The 14,783-nt window shown below is 46.9% G+C and overlaps 1 protein-coding gene across 4 annotated transcripts in view; it reads right to left on the minus strand.

Moving 5' to 3' along the window:
• Nucleotides 1-11,422: 11,422 nt before the first annotated feature.
• The window catches only part of KCNA6 (potassium voltage-gated channel subfamily A member 6), a 42,695-nt gene continuing 39,334 nt past the window's right edge, over nucleotides 11,423-14,783 (minus strand). For all 4 annotated transcript variants that reach the window (XM_004781508.3, XM_004781510.3, XM_004781511.3 and 1 more), the window contains one exon: nucleotides 11,423-11,796. The gene's annotated coding sequence lies outside the window, so the exon portion shown is untranslated. The remainder of the gene's footprint in view (nucleotides 11,797-14,783) is intronic.

Below are 14,783 nucleotides of genomic sequence, written 5' to 3' on the forward strand. Positions count from 1 at the left end.
ACTGCACCTCTCTGGGTTTTAGTTAATTAACTCTTCTGCACAAATAAGAGGTTTAGATCTAATGATGTCTTTGGCCTCTTCCTGCTAAGGCTCTGAATGGCTTATTATTCTGGGGCCTGCACTGGTGTGTGTGTGTGTGTGTGTGTGTGTATTTTGGGGGTGGGAACCACTATTTTTCTTCATCCCCTCCTTATACACTCTACTGATCTGGAGAGCACACTGGGAGGGTCTAAGAGAAACCCTCCCATGGATGATTTTCCCACAGCACATTTTGCTCTTCTTATTAATTCATTCAGCAAATATATGTTCAGTGCTTAAAATATGCCAACACTGGTCTAGGGACCGAAGAATTTTTTGTGAACAAAGGAAGTGTGATATCCCTATCCCTATGGAACTTAGGCAATGGATAATAAACCAGAGACAATAATATACAGTCACACAGTGAAAAACTGCAAACTAAGCAAGTCGGGGAAGGGTGCACTGAAGAGTACCAGGAGGGGAGATGCCAATTTTAGATAGAGTGGCAGGGAAAGGCCTCCTGAGTGTCATGGAATGAGAGTCCAGAAAGAGGGGATCCCAGAACCCCAAGCTCACATGGAGCCTGATATAACAAGCAAAGAGATCCCCTTGGGATCGGCTGTCTCAGTCAGGCAGTGGTGGGAAGATATGAGGGTGGGGAACATGGGGGTCTTCTCAGGGGCACTCAGAGCTCTGGCCCCTTCACCTGGGGCCTGGGGGCCCTGGAGCAAATGGCTAAGTGCCAGGAATGCAAGGAGGAAAGACATGGTCTATAGGAGCCTCTGAAGGACACCAAGTATGTCGTCTCGTTAGCATCTCTGCCCAAGTCAACACCAACCAACACTCATGCTTTCCCAGAAGCAGCTCTGACCTGCGAGTCCTCAGTTACCTCCTTCTTCTCTCCCTCCTGCAGAGCCTGAGACCCCCAGGGCTCTGCCCGCCTGCCTTCCTGCCACATGCAGAGCCCATCCACCCCTGGCCACTGTCTGTGACATACCGCCCCCCACCAAGGATGACATTGTGCCCAATCCACTATCCAAAATCCCCCACAATGCAGCTCTTCTCTACAAGGTGGTGCCGCCAGAGGGGAGGTGGGGGAGAGATCTGAGTGTAGAAATGTGGCAAAAGAAGAGAAAAAAATGTGGTAAATTAAACCAACTGACACCACATTTGAGGGCAATGTCATTGCAGCTGCTGGGATGCAAGTCAGGCTGCTCTGGCCCAAAGCCCTGGGTTATTGGAGGGAGGAGCAGAGTGGGTCTTCATAGGTGGGTCCCCAGCACAAAAATGTAGCCCTTCTCCCCTTGTCTGGGGTCCAGCTTTTGCCAACATTCCTTGGGCCTTTCCTGATCACCCTCTTCTCTTCAAGAAGACCCCTGGCCCCCATTGCTATGGCCTCTCCCACCTAACACCAAAGTCCCTATGAGACACACAATGATTTGGCCTCCGTAAGGGCTTTAAAAATAGACTGTGGATCCCCTGGAAAAAAAAAAAAAGAAAAGAAAAGAAAAGAAAAAAGAAAAAAAAATTCCTGGCTAAAAATAGCTCTCAGCATCTAGGGGAGGAAAAAAAGAAACTGCAGCAAAATTCAACTGGAGCAGTGACTTTCCTGCCTCTGATGTTCCAGGTCAGTTACAGCAGTAGAGAAGGCTGGGAGGGAGGGAGGCAAGGAAGATGGGGGTCCTACAAGGACAGGGAAAGGATGAGCATGCCAATCTACAGCACACGCCGCTCTGCAGCCCCTGACCTTTGGTTCTTGGACTCCTTCCTGGTCCCAGCAACCAGGCAGCATTCAAGACAGCAGAAGGAAGCTGCAGTTGGCAGTGGGGCTGTGCAGAGTAGCGCAGAGGACTTGGGGGCAGGCCTTGCCCCACGAGTTCAAGGAGAGAAGTACATCAGGCTAGGATCTGATGTTGAAAATTCCTGCCCTCCAAAGAGCTGCAGAATGGCTAAAGGTTGAGGGCAGATGCTCTGTCTTGAAGAGCTACTGCTTTTGCACCCAACAAGGGACAAAGCCTTTCTGGAAATTTTCACTAGAAAAGTCAGAATTTATATCAGGACATCATTTGGCGGGGGAGGGGAGAGGAGGATCTCCATAGGCTCTTGTTTAAGATCCCTTTCGGTGTCTGGCAGGAAAGAGAGCCGTGTGGGACAGAACAGCATGGAGACATGGTTTTGCTTACTAAAAACACTTTAGGAAGTGCGGTCAAGGTGGGAACTACACACACGCACACACATGCACGCCGCTTTTCATTTAGACCTATAAAAGAAGGACTCCGCTCCTTTGATCATGCCAAAAGCCATCACAGTGAGCTGGAGAAAAATCAGGCAACAGCCTGAGGAGAAAGGTTTCTGGTCCCTCCATTTAGCTCTAGGTATAGGGGCTCCATCTGAACATAGGATTTGCATGTTTTGGTCACAGGGACAGGAGAAGGTTCATAAACTAATTAGAGAATTACTGAAGGCAAGGGAAGGATCGCTTAGGAGAAGTATGGGTGGATCCAGGAGATAATGCACCAACTCCCCAAACTAAAATTTTACTGCCCATGTTTTGATACCATAATTTGCCATAGAGTTTGTAGCCCCATGTGCACACAAAGGTACACACTTACACACATACCGAAACTTGTACCTCAAATGAATTAGGGTTCAGAATACATATGCAGTACACCAATGATCCTACGTGTTTTGATATTACCTGGCCTCGTATCTTTCTCCAAAGTCACAGCACAACCATTCTCATGCCAAGAAAGGAAAGAAGGGGCTCTTGGTGGCTGAAATACAATCCCTTCCAAATAATCTGTGGGAGATTCAGCTCTCTCCAATGTCACCCACCCAGTGGGGAGAAAAGGGTTTCCTGAGTGAGGCAGAGGCAGGATGCCATGGAAACGTCCTGTGGCAAGCTCCTGGACAGCGAGCACTGTGTCTGCTTTGCTGCCTGCCTGCCTGCGGTGCTGCTCAGAGCCCAGGAGTCCCCAGATGACACTGGTTCGCAGGGCACAAAGAGGGGGCATATGAGAGCTCCTGGACACATGTCTTTGCAAGAGCGGGGCAGGAAGATACCCTATGTGTCATTCTGTGTGTTCATCTTGAGGACTGCCTTACTTGGTCTCTTTCCCCCTAAAGAATTCCTTTGCCCTCCCCACCCCAATGAGCAGTCTGATCAGCACCATGGCTCTTGGCTGCGGTAGACAGGGACCTCAGAGCTGGCCAGCCCACCTCAGACCTGCACCCCTTCCACAGCACACCTGGGCGGGAGATGTTTTGCTCCAGTCAGCCCGGTGCTCCCCCACTGTCACCTTGCTCAAGCGCCTTCCAGTCTCTTCTCTTCTCTGGCTACAAAATAGGGGTAGTGATCATCTCCTGTCACCTGCCCCCTCTTGCCTACCGGGGTCACCGTGAGTGCGCTTTGAGACAACGGGAGGCAAAACAAACAACTTGAAAAGCAAACAATCCCCGCCCCCATCCCCTCCCGCCAAGCCCAGTCCCCTTTGGTGTCCGCGCACAATGAGATCGTTGTGCCTCGCCTGCGGTTTTGCTCCCTCTCCTCAGTACTTTTCCTCTTCTCAGACGCTCAGGCGAGGGAAGAAGCGGTTCGTGCGCCCCCTGCTGGCCAGAAGCTCCCTGCAGGAACCTGGATACTTCCCTCAAACACGGTAATTAGCCAGTAGGCAGCTCATTGACTAACAGTGGGAGAAGGGACTGTCCTGGTTTCCTTGGAGATGGAGCTACTCGCGCTTCTATTTCGTGGACTGCTCCCTATAAGCTCGGCAGCCCCCAGCTTATTATTTGCACTGTGCTCTCCGCGCTAGATGTAGATGACAATGAGAGTCCTCACTGAGCTCACGGCCAATGATACTCGAAGTGTGGTGTCCAGACCTGCAGAATTGGCATTAATGGGAGCTTAATAGAAATGTGCATGCCTGGGACCCTTCTCAGACCTGAATCAGGAATTCCTGGGGTTGCAGCCCAGAAATCGCATTTTAAAAAGTTCTCCAGGTGATGCTGATCCACAGTGAAGAATGAGGACTGACCTAGACCAAACGTGCCCTAGTATTCTGCTCCTATTAATGTCCAGAAAACTTTCTTGACTATTAAGGCACTGGGCAAGAGCAAACCTGAAAAGTACTTTTTTCTTATTCCAACACTGTATTGACTGAAATGATGTATTGATTGGCATAAAGAATGCCCCTTCCCAGGTTTGCCTCTAAGACCCCCCCCCCCATCATCGACTTCCTTTTTCATCAAAACCCAACTTGGGACCAAGTCTGTACCATTGAGGCAGCTTTGAGAGACTAACTAGTGCTTGGAAATTAAGAGGAATGAGGACCCCAGCCCTAGGATGTGGGGCAACCTCACAGAGCCCCTGAGGAACTGACACTAGCCTGTTAAAAGTCAGGTGAACCAAAACAAACCAGACAATAAGCAAGTCATTGTTGACATAGGGAATGCAAACCTGAGCCCTGCTTTTCCACTTCTCCAGCCTACTGCTGTGATCCTGCTAAGCACAGAGGAGCTCAGAATCACTTTTTTTTTTTAAAGATTTTATTTATCTATTTGACAGAGAGAGATCACAAGTAGACGGAGAGGCAGGCAGAGAGAGAGAGAGGGAAGCAGGCTCCCTGCTGAGCAGAGAGCCCGATGCGGGGCTCGATCCCAGGACCCTGAGATCATGACCTGAGCCAAAGGCAGCGGCTTAAGCCACTGAGCCACCCACGCCCTCAGAATCACTTTTGATGAGTTGGCTAGTTCCAAGAGGTCAACCTAATGTTATTGTTACTGATAAAGATGCTTATGTAGGGGCACCTGGGTGGCTCAGTCGAGCATCAGACTCTTGATTTCTGCTCAGGGTCATGATCTCAGAGTCGTGAGATGCAGCCCTGTGCCCAGCTCTGCACTCAGCCTGGAGCCTGCTTAAGATTCTCTTTCTCCTTCTCCCTCTGCCCCTCACCCCAACTCCATCTCTGCTTACATGTGCATGCTCTCTCTCCCTCTAAAAAATAGTTAAATAAATAAAAATAAATAAAAGATGCTTCTGTGGAAGAGGAAAACCACTTTTAACACCGTTTAAGCTACAGAGAGCAGAGAGTTGGACAAACTGAGCACGTGCACCCGAATGTTTCTAGCAGCAATGACCACAATAGCCAAACTATGGAAAGAACCTAGATGTCCATCAACAGATGAATGGATAAAGAAGAGGTGGTAAACACACACACACACACACACACACACACACACACAGGAATACTATGCAGCCATCAAAAAGAAATGAACTCTTACCATTTGGATGGTAACTCTTACCATTTGGTGGATCGAACTAGAGGGTATTACGCTGAGTGAAATAAGTCAATCAGAGAAAGACAACTATCATATGATCTCTCTGATATGAGGAATTTGAGAGGCAGGGTAAGGGGTTGTGGGAGATAGGGAAGGAAATAATGAATCAAGATGGGATTGGGAGCGAGACAAACCCTAAGAAACACTTAATCTCACAAAACAGGGTTGCTGGAGGGTGGCGGGGGAGGGATAGGGTGGTTTGGTTATGGACATTGGGGAGGATATGTGCTATGGTGAGTGCTGTGAAATGTGTAAGTCTGATGATTCCCAGACCTGTATCCCTGGGGCAAATAATACATTATATAATTAATAAATATATTTTTTTTAAAAGGAAGACAAACTGAGCATTTGTCTGTTGCATGGGAGATCTTGAATATCATCAAGCCCCTGCTTGGCAGAGGAGGGAACTAAGGGTCAGAACTGAAAACTGACTCTAAAAGAGGAAGGTTGTGCCCAGATTGTCCCCTATCTGGGTAGGAGCTCAAAATAACTCAGCCTGATTCCTGACCTGGTGAGATTCGAGAAAAATCTCTGCAACCAAGTGGTATTTGAACTGGAAAATCATTTTTTTCAAAAGACACTTGATTTCTTTGCAATGTTATTGCCTAACCCCTATGTCTAATTTCCCTCCAAAGAGAACAAATTGGACAGAAGTCCCCAGGATGCCAGGCCTCTGTGTGGAGTTTCCAGAGCAATTTCCTGCTGCTCCCATTGCTCTGTTGCCTTTTCCAGGAGGTTTAAATCCCCCCCTCCTACCCCCAGCGAAGGACCCCTGAAGAGGCCCACTTGATTTCGAAGGCCATAGGATCAGAGAGCCTTTGAAGCCCTGGTTCCAACCACATAGGCCCAGGATCTCTGAGCAGCTATGGTTACCATTGCACATAGCACCTCCTCTTGCTCAAGCATGAGGGGTGAGGGGGGGCAGGTCATCACCCATTTCACTGGACTATGAGCTCCTCAGAACTGCTGGAAGGAGAGCCAGGCAGCTCCCAAGGAAAGGCAATGCAGACTCTCAGCCCTACACAGATTCACACAGCAGGTTTGGTTAATCATGCAGGGACCCTGTGGAATGACCTAACTATTGCCTCATGAACTCTTCCAACCAGGAGGTGCCATGAGTACCCAAGAACAGCTCTGGGTGTCTTTACCCCACCCCCCATTCCCCCCGTTCAGCCTGTGGGAGAAATACAAGTGGTGGTGGCTCCCTCTAGTGGAGTTGTCAGAAATGGAAATTGGCGGTGAATCTTAACTGGGGAAGTCACCTGCAGGAGATTCACAGCTGATGAGTGTGGGCCAGATTATCAGGTATGTCAACTCTATTTAAATACAGTTTTTGGAGGAAGTTATTTTTGTTATTGTTGTTTTTAATCACCTCCAGCATGGGAGACTGTGGCTTCAGGGACAAGCACTCTTGATCTCTGGCTTATTGGCCTCAGGGTCAGCAACATTCCAGAAGCCAGAGTGCCAGGAAGTTCTACCAACCACTGCCACACCATTGACAAACCCCTTTCACTTCTCTGGGGGCTTTCTGGGGGTTGTGGGGTGCAGGTCAGCTAGCTGATCTCCATCTCTTTGATGCTCTATGACTGAGTTGAGCTCATAGGCTATTGTTCATCCAGGAGGAAGACACAGGATTGCTCATAACCTCCTATGTTTGGAGGGACACTGATGATCACAAAGCACTTTCATGAACATCACTCATTGTGCTCTCAGAACAGCCACCTGACACACCTTATCCTGATCTCACTTACTCCCAGGCTGGCTGGGAGTTCTGAGACTGAGCTGAGAGATGGAGGATCCTCATGTAGCCCACAGAACCAGATTCCTGGCCAAGAGTTCCATCAGGCTTGCTGGCTTGAGTTTGGAGCTCTATGAAAATGAGATTGGCAAGTCGCATTCTTCTTTAGCAGGAGAAGAATGTCTGTGTGACCAATCCCATAGTAGGAATGATAATAATGATGATGGTGAACATTTTGACATGCATCCTGTGGGCCAGGCACAGTTCTAGGCACTGCTTAAATCTTAATTCACTCCATCCTCACAACACCCTATGCCATAGGTGATCCATAAGCCTACCATTCTTGCAGATACCAGAATAATTTTACTAAGAGTCAAAGTCGCCTGGCTATTATAACTGACTGCCACTGAGTATAGATGCTTAATAAGAATTGAATCAACATGAATCTCCCTAAGCAAGGGGAGAGGGTTTTCATTTTTCATCATGTACCTGGAAATTAGTTTGCCTTCAATTGTCCACATTGTCATATGGTGATTTCCAATAAGAAATATATATGTGATCTTCGTCCTGTTTCTCGTGCATCAAGGTGTCTCCTGCTTTGTTAATGAGGCAACTTCTGGACCTTACCTAAGGAGAGAGGTTATCAGCCAGGAGAACCAACCATGTTATTAGAAAGTTGGAACTTCTAGTCCCTCCCCTCTAACCTCTGGGGAGAAGAGAGGAGCTGCAGGTACAATCAACTGCCATTGGCCAATGATTTAATTAATTGTGCCTATGGAATAAAGCCTCCATAAAACCCCCAAAGGACAGGGTACAGTCAGCTTCTGGGTTGGCGAACACATGAGATTAGGCAGAGCAGCCCACCCATAGCAAGCATGGAAGCTCCATGCCCCTCACCCCATATCTTGCCTAATACAGCTCTTCATCTGGCTGTTCCTGAATTAAATCCCTTCATAATAATCCAATGATTTGGTAAATAAAATGTTTCCCTAACTTCCCTACGATGCTCTAGCAAATTACTGGAACCCAAGGCAGGGGTTGTGGGAACTGGTCAGTCAGAAGCACTACCTGGACTTGTGCCTGGGGTCTCAAGTGAGGTAGAGGCAGCAGTCATGTGGGACTGAGCCCTCAGCTTTGAGGGATATGAGGCCACCTCCAAGGTAGACAGTGTCAGAATGAGTTGAATTGTAGGATACCCCACTGATGTCGAAGAATTGCTTGGTGATATGGGAAAAATCTCCACACATTGTAAATGGAATCAGAATCATGCACATGATGGAGTTAAAGATCTCAGAATTACAAAGTGGAATGAGATATTGGAGATTATTTGGTCCAGTTCTCCATTTTTCAGATGAAATGGAGGACTCAGGGATAAACAGGTGAAAGGTCTTAATGTACATCACATAGTGAGTTTAGTGGCAGGACCGGGACTGGCCCCAGGGCCCCGGAGTCTCAGTCCAAAACTCTTTCCACTCTACTATCTTGTGACCATCATGCACTTGAGCAGATGAGTAGAGATCCATCCAACCCCATTCCTTCTGTGGCCCACCAAGGTCCCTTATCGATAGCTAGCCATTCTGAGCTCAAGCAAAATCCTTCTGAGAGTGGCCAAAGGCACCCAAAAGTGCCTAGTAACTCACCTAAAACAAAAACAATGGTCACCCTAGAATGGATTGCTTCACAGACAGTCAGATGGCAGAGAACAGGGACAGTCTGAGGGTAGCCTCTGAGATTAGGCCTCCTGTTCATGACATAAGGGGAGCCCATTGTCCTTCATCCGTCTACTCTGGGCAAGGCCTCCATGAGTCCTCCTTAGGAGCCATGATAGTGGTCTTCTCAGCCTCCTGATGACTTTTCTTCTTTTTTCAGACTGATTTGGGGTTCTGCTAGTCTATCTTATGCACCCCAACTTTTCCTTCCCCATTATCTCTGCCTCAGGGAATTTTGATCTCTTGCTTCTTATTTAAGTTTGACTTCCACAAGGATGTGACCACACCTTGCCTGTCATTTCTCGGCTGGGACTAGTGTCAGTCATGTCCCCAACTTTCCAAGGAGTGGTCTGAGTTGAAAGAGAACCTTGTAGGCAACCTCTCTTTACTGCTCTGTGGCCATAGACTTCAAGGCAGTCTCCTGGTCCCAGGGCAGTCTGCTATGAGTATTCTGTGATTTCTCTGAGAAGTAGGCTGTTCTACTCTTGTTTGAGTGGGGGAGAGTGAGGAACGTGCAGAAAGTAGTGAATAAAATCAGGGGGTGGGTGTGTGGAGTGGGGGGACTGAAAGACTGAGAATGTCTCACGGAAGCTCAGATACAGCTCATCCCAGACATGGGTTCAGGAAGAGAGCCTGGCAGGAATGACAACAGCTGCAACTCTCCCACTGGCTTCCTGGAGAAGAGCTAAAGTGGGGGCAGGTGTACAGCCTGCTTCCATAGATGAGGGTCATCCTACCAGCCAGTTTCTGGGAAGGGGCCACTGGGCCTCCAGCCACAGCCAAAAAGGGCAGTATAGCCTCCACATTTTCCCTTTCTTCCACACACCTTCAAACCCCCAATGCTAAAGTCATCCATGATTCTCTCTTCCTCTCACACCCACCCCCTCCCCAATTCCTTCTGTCATCACCCCCACTACTGACATTGGTCCAACCTGCTACCAGGTCTCCCCCAGACTATACCAACAATCTCCTAACTGGTAAACTCTATTAAATTTTATTACTTCTCTACTCAGAACCCTGGAGGAAGGACTTCCTTCCAACTCAAAGTATAAGCAAAGTCTTTCCAGGAGCCTCAGAGGTCCTGCCTGACTAGTTGGCCACCCATCGATTTCAGGTTTCTTGTCCTACTCCTCTCTTGTTTGCTCATTGTCCTCCAGCCATAGTGAAAGACACATTGTCCTCCCTAATGTTCCTAGAGCATGCCAGGGATGCTCTGACCTCAGAGTCTTTGTACTTGCTGTCCCCTCTATCTAGAATATTTCCCCCATGTACCCTCATGGTTTACTGCTTGACGTCCTCCACTCTTTACTTAACATTACTTTCTAGGCCAGGCTTTCCCCATCTCCCCTACTTTAAGCTGATCTCCACCCCCACCCCCCGCTGTATTCCATAGTCTCCTTTCTTTATTTTCCTCCATCACCTTTACACTCATCTAGCAAACAATATACTTTAATTATTTATCATACTCATTGCCTGCGTCCCTGCACCAGAACCTAACCTCCATAAGGACATGGATTCTTGCTCATTTTATTCATTGTCCTGGCACATAGATACTCAAGGAACACTTGCTGGTTGAAGGAACAAATGTTAGACACAAGTTAGTAAATAGACCTTCCTAGGAAATGTCAGAGTTATGGGGCTCCTCTAGTAAGAAGAGATGCTTAGGAAGGAAAAGGATGTATACGTGTACATGTGTGCATGTGTTTGCGTGTGTGTGTGTGTGTGTGTGTGTGTGTGTGCTGCAAGACAGCTCGAGAATCTCTTCACTTGTAATAAACAATGTGTGAGTTCTTGATGACTCGTATGTAAGTGTTTTAATGTTATACATTAACCAGAGTCAATACCTCATTCATTCATGTCCTCACTCACTCATTCAGCAGACATCTTACTAGTGACAATGCTGTGTCATGTGTTCTGCTAGATATTCAGGGGGCACATGGCTAAGAATATGGTCCCTGACATAGGGACTTCCACAGTGTGAACAAAGCCCCACAGTCAGCACATATATGGGAGGGTCCAGGCATTACAGCAAACTGTAACCCCCCAGACACACTTAATTAGGAAAGCAGTCAGGGGGGAAAATCAGCCTCATCACTTGGAAGAGTGACAACCAGGTAGAATTTCCCATTCTAGAGCACATGGAAGGAAGCTGGAGAGAGGTAAGTGGGCAGAAAGGAGGCACCTCCACAAAGTAATCTTACTCTCCTTCCTCAGAGAAAGGCCAGGAGCAAAGAACTGTCCATGACAAGAGCAAGGTGGGTCACACACCAGGAAGAAGTCTTTCTGGCTCCCAGGAGACCCTGCACACAGCATCATCTGGGTCCTGGGAAAACCATGGGAAATAGAACTCTGACCATGACATTTGCCCACAGGCATGTATATAGAAGAGGCTAACAATTCCTGGAGCACAGGTTGCCTTCTTGGAGAACATCCCCTGTCCACAGTGAGGTCAATGCAGAAGGTAATTGAGCACCTTCTCTGACCATCTGCGGGTGGTGCCCAGGAAGCTGCCCAGGTGCTCTGGCATCCTGGACACCCACCTGCTTTTGTTATGAGTACCTGACTTGTCTTCTTAACTTAGCTGTTGATTTCTCCACTCAGCAAAACACACAGCCTCTGGGACTTTGCCATATATTTATTGGTTAGTCTTCATGGCCACCCTTTTCCTGGGTGGGTCTGTAGCCCAGCCATGCACTTTCTGGCATCCCCTGACCTTGACCTCCCCATACCTGGTCTCTTTTGTGCACACCCTCACCTTTCAACTTCACCCCACAGCCTCACCCCAACATCCTGGGCCCCATCTTTAATGTTGACAGGTCTGGTCTCAGCTTTTTTTAGTCTGGTGACTGCTTGTGGGAGGCCACTGGAGAGATGTCAGGCCGCATGATCCAAGGAAGGGTCTCCTCTTCCTGAGAAGTTGGGGGTCCAGGCCCTCTGTGTCCAGCTGCTACCAGAAATATATGTGCAAGTCTCCTTGCTGTGCCAGCGTTTTCCCTGCCAGGAGAATCAGAACAAAAGGAAGTGCAGTTAGCTATATGAGAGTGAGCTGCATGAGCCATGACATCAAGAAACCTGGAACGGCTCTCTAGTCTTTTGTCAGCACCTCTGATACAGCAGTGGTGGTCCCTGACCTGGTCCCTACTTCTGGGCTCTCTGGTTCACTCAGACTATACCTTCTACCCCAGAGACCCAACAAGGGTCCCTCCCACGCATCAGCCACTGCTGAGCATACCACCCTGAAGCTACTCCTGCAACAGTTGTCTTTAAATATTGTGTCACTAATTCTCTACCTTGAATGGAATCAAGTCCAAGCAACATGCTCAACTCAGAGGCCCTGTAAAGTGAAGCTTCATATAATCTGTTTAGCTGGGCTTCCTTCTCTCTATCTAATGCCCTCACCATCTACCTTGGTCCCAGAGGCCCATCTTGGATCCTCAGTTTATACCAGGCAAAGCCCTCCCTCCATGAAAGAGTTCTGGCCTCTGCTTCCCTCCTCCCTTGCCTGGCCCATGGGATGCTCTTGCGTCTCCTGCCCACATTCTTCAGTCCCACCTTCCCAGCCCAGCTCCACCATCTTCATGAGCTTCTCTGGCCATCCTAACGTGATTGATCACTCTCTTCCCTGATTTCCTGCTGCCTTTGTGGCCTGCCCTATACCACACATGCACGTAGTTTTCTAATTGGAAAGTGTGAGATCCAGGGCCCACAGTCCTATGTTCAAGGCCTGCCTCTACCAGGCCCTGGACAAAGAAAACTAGACCCCTGACTACTCCCAATGTGAGGTGCACGTGTCTGTGATCTTTGTGATCACGTCAAGAGCAGGCCAGACTTTGGCTAAACACCAGCAAACTAACAACTTCTTGCAACGTCTATCTCTGCATGTATAAAACAAGGGTGACCATGGACAGACTACGACCAGACAAGTAAGCCCCAAGCTGCTTTAGAGCTACTGCAGGGACCTGGTGAAACTGTTTTGGAAAAGGTAAGCCTTACCAACATGCCAGTAGGTATTATGGGGCCTGTGTAGTAGCCTTCTTCAGAAGGAAAAGATTTAAAATTTAAAATTTCAATTATTTGGGAACAAGCCCAAAGATTCGTAACACAGAGTTACTGTAATTTTAGTAAAGCTCAAATGTGATGCAAAAGGATACTGAAAGCCTGATGATCTGGGGGCAGCAACTCATCTCATGACTAAGTGTCACTGACCTCATGGCATCAGACTCACAAAACCAACACCCACATGCTTTCCAGCGGTGCCACCTGTGTGGAAACCTCTGTCAACAGTTTGTTTCTTTGTGAAATTCGAATGGCCATCAAGTGAAAGAAACAGTCTAATAAGTGGTAAAAATAGTAAATAAATAAATAAATAAAGTATATATATATATATATATATATACACACACACATATATATGTATATACACACACAAATAAATAAATAAAGTATATATATACATATATATATATATATATATATATATATATGTATATATATACACACACACACATTTCACTCTTGGAGAGGTTGTCCCAAGGGCAAGTGACTCCACCTCTGACCTGAATTTCTTTTTAACATAACTGAAATAAAACTTAAATAGGTCTAGAAAATGAAGTTGAAGAAATGTCTCAGAAAGTAGGAAAGTACAAAGACAGAGAGTAAAGTGAGTATGATACTGTGATTTAAAAGAAATATACTTTGATTTATAAGAAATATATATAAAATGGGGGTTCCTGAGATTGGCTAAGATGACTAAGCATCTTATACATAAGATGCTTTAATATATATATATATAAGATGCTTTAATATATATAATATATTTTTAAAAAATCACTGAGAAAGCATCTGACCTTGAGTTAGAAGTGGCAGATTAAAAACATGGGATTTTTTTTCCCCTTCTGAAACCCTACTAAAATAACTGTGAGGGAAATTTTCAAGGGGCAGGGAGGTAAAGTTACAAAGCCAAGTAAGTCAGAATAGCAGATCAAATCTAAGTGAAAGCCAATGCATAGTGACAGGAAACCGCTGGAGGAAGAACACTGGACTTAGGAGAGGGACAAGATTTGAAACGAGGGTGCCTGAAGATAAGAGTCAAGGAAATGTGGAGATTTGCTCTCGGGGAACCCATGGAGGCTCTGGACCTGGCAACACCAATACCTTAGAAACAGAATCAAGGCAGAGGTCTAAAAATTGGTTGCAGTTGGGCATACCTATCTAGGTCTCCTCCTCAGTTCCATGAAGCCACTTACCCACCTGATGCTCATCAAAGAGAAGTTCGAGAAGGAACTAAACCAGAAAGGCCGGGATTTAAGGTCAGCTGGTACCAAGTAAGGCAGAAGGCATACACTGAAAGTAGGAGGAGGTACATGTGGCATGAGCGTCTACATGCTCATTGTGAAGTCTGCCACCTCCCCCACCTTGTTCCCAGAAAATCAGGAAGGCAACTGGAGAACTTCTTCCTGGAGAAACCAAGGAATCCAAGAGGAAATGCCTCTAGACATCTAGAAGCACCCAACAAAATGGCTTAGTCTCCACTATATCACTGAGCCATGAGCTCTCCACTCAACAAGCCCCAAAGACACAGAGCCTCCCTAGCCCTTTACCACCTCACTCTTGAAAATAAAGTTATCCTCAAATTACAAGTACCTGAGGGAAGACTTGAACAGGCCAAAATAGACAAATTCAGAGAAAACAGAAAATGCCAGAATCAAAAGAGAAAAAATTTTTAAAAATTTTTGGAAATCCTCAGATAAATATTTTATCTGCCAAACAAGAACAGGTTGCTATAAAGGAGGAACCATCCAAGAAGAGAAAATAATTCTAGGAAATTGAAAGTATAATAGCTGTTTAAAAAAATTCAAAACAGTAAATGTAAAGATCTAATTGGCTTTGTTAAGTGATTCATGAATCAGACACCATCCCACCTAGCAGGAAAGGGGAGCTCTGAGTAGTACAAAATCGAAGGTCTTATAATGAAGGGGTGG

This window comes from Mustela putorius, unplaced genomic scaffold (assembly GCF_011764305.1).
Source record: "Mustela putorius furo isolate JIRA1106 unplaced genomic scaffold, ASM1176430v1.1 tig00003988_pilon_pilon_pilon, whole genome shotgun sequence".
Classification (NCBI taxonomy): Eukaryota; Metazoa; Chordata; class Mammalia; order Carnivora; family Mustelidae; genus Mustela; species Mustela putorius.